The 8,196-nt window shown below is 47.2% G+C and overlaps 1 non-coding gene across 1 annotated transcript; it reads right to left on the bottom strand.

The window, feature by feature from the left end:
• Positions 1–5,148: 5,148 nt before the first annotated feature.
• Positions 5,149–5,218, bottom strand: trnaa-ggc (transfer RNA alanine (anticodon GGC)). Its single transcript has one exon. It is a non-coding gene; the product is annotated as a tRNA-Ala (tRNA).
• Positions 5,219–8,196: the final 2,978 nt, after the last annotated feature.

The following is an 8,196-nucleotide window of genomic DNA, read 5'->3' on the forward strand; positions in this document are numbered from 1 at the left end:
AGCCTCTAAGGTGCAGGGTTGTATAATCGGATGGTAGCCGGCTAGTGATGGCTAAATAACAGTCTGATGGCCTTGAGATAGAAGCTGTTATTCAGTCTCTCGGTCCCTGCTTTGATACACCTGTACTGACCTTGTATTGGATGATAGCAAGGTGAAGGCCATGGCACGGATTGTTGATGTCCTTGATGATCTTTTTGGCCTTCCTGTGACATCGGGTGCTGTAGGTGTCCTAGAGGGCAGTCAGTGTGTCCCTGGGAGTGATGCGTTGGGCAGACCGCACCACCCTCTGGATAGCCCTGCGGTTGCGGGGGGGGGTACAGTTTCCATACCAGACAGTGATACAGCCCGGCATCTGTAAAGGTTTGTGAGGGTCTTAGGGGCCAAGCCAAATTTTTTCAGCCTCCTGAGGTTGAAGAGGCACTGTTGTGCTTCCTCACCACACTGTCAGTGGGGGTGGACCATTTTAGATTGTAAGTGATGTGTACACTGAGGAACTTGAAGCTTTCCAACTTCTCCACCAACTACCTCTGCTGTTTCCTGAAGTCCACGATCAGCTCCTTCATTCTGCTGGCACCAGTCCAGCAGTGCCCTCACCGCCTCCCTGTAGGCTCTCGTCATTGTTGGTAATCAGGCCAACTACTGTTGTGTCATCTGCAAACTTGATGATTGAGTTGGAGGCGTGTATGGACACGCAGTCATGGGTGAACAGGGAGTACAGGAGGTGGCTGAGCACACACTCTTGTGGGGCCCCTGTGTTGAGGATCAGCGAAATGTGATGCATCCTACCTTCACTACCTGGGGGGGGCGGCCCGTCAGGAAATCCAGGACCCAATTGCACAGGGCGGGGTTCAGACCCAGGGCCCCGAGCTTAATGATGAGTTTGGAGGGTACTATGGTGTTGAGTCCTGAGCTATAGTTATTTTTAAATTTTTTAAAAATGTAACCTTTATTTAACTAGGCAAGTCAGTTAAGAACACTTTTTATTAACAATGAACGCCTACCAAAAGGCCTCCTGCGGGGGCGGGGAAGGGGGCTGGGGATTCAAAATATAATATTGGACAAAACACACATCACAACAAGAGAGACACCACAACACTACAGAAGGTGTTTAGCTTGTCTGGGAGCAAGATGTCAGCGTCCGCAAAGTGGCTGGTTTTCCTTTGTAATCCGTGATTGTCTATAGTACAACGGTTTGATTTGATTTGTCTAATCTTAGCAATTTCTTCTTAGCTAGCTACATAGCCGTCTTTGTATCAAAGATAATTGCGTAATTATCGTATTTCGTCGTCCTAACGTAGTCTACACTGCTATCTGCCCAGCAGCTAGCTAACGTCCACCGTCTACTAGCACTGTAGAAACTATTACACTCAACTGAACGACTCGATTAGTGTAGTGTTAGCTAGCTACATAGTTGTCTTTGCTGTCTTCGTATCCAAGATAATTGTGTAGTTTAGAGTGTGTTGACTTAGAGTGATTATCTTATTTACCGAGGTTAGCTAGCCAGCTATTTGTCGTCCTTAACGTAGGAGATACTGCTAGCTAGCTAGCCAACAGCTAGCCAACGTCTACCGAATTGAACTTCATCAACCCGGTCAACATTCCGCTTCACTCCACAGGTAGTATCACATTTTCATTTCACTTCATTACAGTACAATGGTTTGATTTGTTTGATCGTAGCTAGCTAGCTACATAGCCGTCTTTGTATCTAAGACAATTGTGTAGTCTTGAGCGATTTTCTAGGTTAGCTAGCCTGCTATTGTCGTTCTTTTAACGTCTTTGTATCTAAGACAACGTAATCAGGTTACACTGCTAGCTAGCCAGCTAGCCCCCGAATAGCAGCACTGTAGAAACTATTACACTCGACGGAACGACTTGATTAGTGTAGTGTCAACAACGCAGCCACTGCCAGCTAGCCTACAAAGTCAACAACGCAGCCACTGCCAGCTAGCCTACTCCAGCAGTACTGTATCATTTCAATCATTTTAGTCAATAAGATTCTTGCTACGTAAGCTTAACTTTCTGAACATTCGAGACGTGTAGTCCACTTGTCATTCCAATCTCCTTTGCATTAGCGTAGCCTCTTCTGTAGCCTGTCAACTATGTGTCTATCTATCCCTGTTCTCTCCTCTCTGCACAGACCATACAAACGCTCCACACCGCGTGGCCGCGGCCACCCTAATCTGGTGGTCCCAGCGCGCACGACCCACGTGGAGTTTCAGGTCTCCGGTAGCCTCTGGAACTGCCGATCTGCGGCCAACAAGGCAGAGTTCATCTCAGCCTATGCTTCCCTCTAGTCCCTCGACTTCTTGGCACTGACGGAAACATGGATCACCACAGATAACACTGCTACTCCTACTGCTCTCTCTTCGTCCGCCCACGTGTTCTCGCACACCCCGAGAGCTTCTGGTCAGCGGGGTGGTGGCACCGGGATCCTCATCTCTCCCAAGTGGTCATTCTCTCTTTCTCCCCTTACCCATCTGTCTATCGCCTCCTTTGAATTCCATGCTGTCACAGTTACCAGCCCTTTCAAGCTTAACATCCTTATCATTTATCGCCCTCCAGGTTCCCTCGGAGAGTTCATCAATGAGCTTGATGCCTTGATAAGCTCCTTTCCTGAGGACGGCTCACCTCTCACAGTCCTGGGCGACTTTAACCTCCCCACGTCTACCTTTGACTCATTCCTCTCTGCCTCCTTCTTTCCACTCCTCTCCTCTTTTGACCTCACCCTCTCACCTTCCCCCCTACTCACAAGGCAGGCAATACGCTCGACCTCATCTTTACTAGATGCTGTTCTTCCACTAACCTCATTGCAACTCCCCTCCAAGTCTCCGACCACTACCTTGTATCCTTTTCCCTCTCGCTCTCATCCAACACTTCCCACACTGCCCCTACTCGGATGGTATCGCGCCGTCCCAACCTTCGCTCTCTCTCTCCCCGCTACTCTCTCCTCTTCCATCCTATCATCTCTTCCCTCTGCTCATACCTTCTCCAACCTATCTCCTGATTCTGCCTCCTCAACCCTCCTCTCTTCCCTTTCTGCATCCTTTGACTCTCTATGTCCCCTATCCTCCAGGCCGGCTCGGTCCTCCCCTCCCGCTCCGTGGCTCGATGACTCATTGCGAGCTCACAGAACAGTGCTCCGGGCAGCCGAGCGGAAATGAGGGAAAACTCGCCTCCCTGCGGACCTGGCATCCTTTCACTCCCTCCTCTCTACATTTTTCTCCTCTGTCTCTGCTGCTAAAGCCACTTTCTACCACTCTAAATTCCAAGCATCTGCCTCTAACCCTAGGAAGCTCTTTGCCACCTTCTCCTCCCTCCTGAATCCTCCCCCCCCTCCTCCCTCTCTGCAGATGACTTCGTCAACCATTTTGAAAAGAAGGTCGACGACATCCGATCCTCGTTTGCTAAGTCAAACGACACCGCTGGTTCTGCTCACACTGCCCTACCCTGTGCTCTGATCTCTTTCTCCCCTCTCTCTCCAGATGAAATCTCGCTTCTTGTGACGGCCGGCCGCCCAACAACCTGCCCGCTTGACCCTATCCCCTCCTCTCTTCTCCAGACCATTTCCGGAGACCTTCTCCCTTACCTCACCTCGCTCATCAACTCATCCCTGACTGCTGGCTACGTCCCTTCCATCTTCAAGAGAGCGAGAGTTGCACCCCTTCTGAAAAAACCTACACTCGATCCCTCCGATGTCAACAACTACAGACCAGTATCCCTTCTTTCTTTTCTCTCCAAAACTCTTGAACGTGCCGTCCTTGGCCAGCTCTCCCGCTATCTCTCTCAGAATGACCTTCTTGATCCAAATCAGTCAGGTTTCAAGACTAGTCATTCAACTGAGACTGCTCTTCTCTGTATCACGGAGGCGCTCCGCACTGCTAAAGCTAACTCTCTCTCCTCTGCTCTCATCCTTCCAGACCTATCGGCTGCCTTCGATACTGTGAACCATCAGATCCTCCTCTCCACCCTCTCCGAGTTGGGCATCTCCGGCGCGGCCCACGCTTGGATTGCGTCCTACCTGACAGGTCGCTCCTACCAGGTGGCATGGCGAGAATCTGTCTCCTCGCCACGCGCTCTCACCACTGGTGTCCCCCAGGGCTCTGTTCTAGGCCCTCTCCTATTCTCGCTATACACCAAGTCACTTGGCTCTGTCATAACCTCACATGGTCTCTCCTATCATTGCTATGCAGACGACACACAATTAATCTTCTCCTTTCCCCCTTCTGATGACCAGGTGGCGAATCGCATCTCTGCATGTCTGGCAGACATATCAGTGTGGATGACGGATCACCACCTCAAGCTGAACCTCGGCAAGACGGAGCTGCTCTTCCTCCCGGGGAAGGACTGCCCGTTCCATGATCTCGCCATCACGGTTGACAACTCCATTGTGTCCTCCTCCCAGAGCGCTAAGAACCTTGGCGTGATCCTGGACAACACCCTGTCGTTCTCAACTAACATCAAGGCGGTGGCCCGTTCCTGTAGGTTCATGCTCTACAACATCCGCAGAGTACGACCCTGCCTCACACAGGAAGCGGCGCAGGTCCTAATCCAGGCACTTGTCATCTCCCGTCTGGATTACTGCAACTCGCTGTTGGCTGGGCTCCCTGCCTGTGCCATTAAACCCCTACAACTCATCCAGAACGCCGCAGCCCGTCTGGTGTTCAACCTTCCCAAGTTCTCTCACGTCACCCCGCTCCTCCGCTCTCTCCACTGGCTTCCAGTTGAAGCTCGCATCCGCTACAAGACCATGGTGCTTGCCTACGGAGCTGTGAGGGGAACGGCACCGCAGTACCTCCAGGCTCTGATCAGGCCCTACACCCAAACAAGGGCACTGCGTTCATCCACCTCTGGCCTGCTCGCCTCCCTACCACTGAGGAAGTACAGTTCCCGCTCAGCCCAGTCAAAACTGTTCGCTGCTCTGGCCCCCCAATGGTGGAACAAACTCCCTCACGACGCCAGGACAGCGGAGTCAATCATCACCTTCCGGAGACACCTGAAACCCCACCTCTTCAAGGAATACCTAGGATAGGTTAAAGTAATCCTTCTCACCCCCCCTTAAATGATTTAAAAAAAATATATCCCATTTAGCAGACGCTTTTGTCCAAAGCGACTTACAAGTCGGCTGGGGCCACTACTTTTACATACGGGTGGCCCCAGCGGGAATCGAACCCACGACGCTTGGCGTTGCCAGCGCCATGCTCTACCGACTGAGCCACACAGTACGCACTATTGTAAAGTGGCTGTTCCACTGGATGTCAGAAGGTGAATTCACCAATTTGTAAGTCGCTCTGGATAAGAGCGTCTGCTAATTGACTTAAATGTAAATGTAATGTATAGACCCTGCCATGTGTTGTGTTTGAGCTGTTGAATTGCGACTCCACTTTGTCTCTGTACTGATGTTTTGCCTGTTTGATTGCCTTATGGAGGGAATAACTACACCATTTGCATTTAACCATATTCCCACTCACCTTGCCATGGTTAAATGCGGTGGTTCATGCTTTTAGTTTTGTTCGAATGCTGCCATCTATTCACGGTTTCTGGTTCGGGTAGGTTTTAATAGTCACAGTGGGAGCGACATCCCCTGTACACTTCCTGATGAACTCACTCACCATGTCCGTGTATACGTCAACATTATCCCAATCCGCATGATCATAACAATCTTGAAGCATGGATTCTGATTGGTCAGACCGGCGTTGAATAGACCTTAGCACGGGTACTTCCTGTTTGAGTTTCTGCCTATAGGAAGGGAGGAGCAAAATGGAGTCTTTATCTGATTTGCTAAAGGGAGGGCATCTGAAAAGGGAGTAGCAGTGGTCGAGTGTAATAACACAAAAAAAAGTTATGGGCTAAAAATGTAAGAAATAACACACCAAAAAACTAAATACTGCAAAGTTACTTTGGAGCTAGAAGCAGAGCTGCCATGTCTGTCAGTGCCATCTTGCCAAACCAACTGAGCCTACCGAGAATCTTGGCATAGTACTGCATGCCCAAACAAAAACAATGCTATGGGTGTCAGTGAGAAAGTCCGAAAATAATTACAATATTCCTATATTGCCTTCCACAGGTCTGTCCAAATACGCGGAACAAGTGTAGTGTGCAGGGGTAAGCTCGGACATCCCCTGGATCTGGATGTCACACACAGCAGTCTTTGTGTCTACGTGTAGGCGGAGCTTTACACACAGCCTCCTCTTCTTTAAGGCAGGCTCCTCTGACAAGCAAGAACAGAGACAGACCATATTAGGGATCATTAACTAGAGGCCAAATTCTACTCTTGGTCACAGCTATGCATGGTAGAATGATATAAAATATAAACACAGAGAATACGCTGTAAGCACTGACAAAAACCAAATGATGATGGTTTAACATCTTTGTTTAGAAAATGAAAGACAAATGCTAACCCCTACAGCAGCCATAGTATATTGCTAGCTAATATAAATGTCAATTTTTACTGTATATGGAGGGTAAAATGTCATACGTAATGTTAGTTGTGTACATTAAACATGGATTCACATAAAGTAATACAAATTACATTAAACCATAGCCCAACAATACATAATATTTCTGTTAGAAAACATAGCCATGCTTGCCCATATTACTTCTGTGCCTTGCCCATTTATTTCCAACCAGGGATAGAAAGTGCAGAGTAAATGCAATGGTAATACAAATAATAAACAAGCTGTTCTCACTCCCCACACCAAAATATGATGACATTTTCAAGGCCTGGATAGTGAGGGGGGAATACATAGCATTCAAAGAGCACTAAAGCATTGAGGAATGCATTTCATTAATATTAGATCATCCCATCCACTCATCCTCTCCCCAAATAAATACATAAATAAATAAGCCCTTCATAAAGAAAAGCACAGCTCCAGCTGAGATAAACAATGACTCATGATTCTCTTCACTTGTACCTCCAGGGCAAAATGTTTATTTTATTCCCACAGACTATCGTAAATAAAGCTAACCTGCACCCATAAAACATTCACCTTCTCAAGCAAAGATGTGGTTTAGAGGAAACTGCTTACTTATTGGTGTCCACTGTTTCTTGGATGGGTATAACGCCCTTTGGTAGAGTGTCCTTCAAATCGATCAACCTCATGTCAATGAGCACATCTGATGACTGTCTCAACAGGAAAACATTAAAAAATGACATATCCACATACTTTATGCACGTTTCACATGTACTGTAATAGACTGTAACAACCAATTCTCATTCCAAAAGTAGTGAGGGGGATGAGGGATATTCAGTTATTGTAAAGGTCTGAAAATAAATGACAAAGACAATTGTATCTGCGATTTCCTAAAAGCTTGGGAAGTCTCTAAAGAGAGGAGTTGACACGATGGTGGAAGTAATTACTCCAAAATAGCTTCTTTAAAAAATTTGAATACATCTGTGAACTTGCAATCATTCTCAACCCTCCGAGAGATGCACAATGTGCGAGGCAGGATTGCCTGTTCATCAGAATGGGACTGGTTAAAAACAATCAGGGACTGTTTATTTGTCATTTTCAAGCATGACTCCTCCCAGCCTCCAGTCATTATTTTGAAAATTTCCCCCATAATAAATTGCAATAATACACAGCGGCATTGGAGAGTGTGGCGACCGAGCCGTGACTTGAAGCGTCCGGAAATCTGGATTCCACTGCTCCTTTTACCCAGCAGTTATTACCACTAGATACATGTTTTATTCATTGTTTTTATTCTGACTCAGGGTGGAATATGGATGAATGTTATTACTATGCATGAAACCTTTTTTGGGTTGTTTTTTTTGGTTGCAAGATAGATTTTTCCCATCAGGACCTGACAAAAGGGCCATCTACATCCAACCTAGAGTATGATAAATCACAAACTGTTTACTTCCCTTCCACATAATTCAGTGGGTAATTTTGCAGAATCTGTTTTTGTCAATGACAATTACAGAGAGGGCTACAATGACTGGCAGACAAAATAGCCTTTGTTGATGGCTCTGTCATGTTTTATTTGTGTCAAAGTCTTTAAAACAGTGCGGACACAAATTTTAAGATAATACACAGCAATGAGGGCAAAGCTATTTGTGTGATACGCACTAAACTGTGGACCAGACTGAGCTCTGTCTACAGGTGCCTTTACAAAGCCTCAAGTATCTCAGAGGTTTCAATCACACTCACAAGGATTCTAATGGAGTAAGTATTTTCAGAATTAGTAGTAGTGTCTAAC

This window comes from Oncorhynchus masou, chromosome 1, assembly GCF_036934945.1.
Source record: "Oncorhynchus masou masou isolate Uvic2021 chromosome 1, UVic_Omas_1.1, whole genome shotgun sequence".
In the NCBI taxonomy this organism is placed as follows: Eukaryota; Metazoa; Chordata; class Actinopteri; order Salmoniformes; family Salmonidae; genus Oncorhynchus; species Oncorhynchus masou.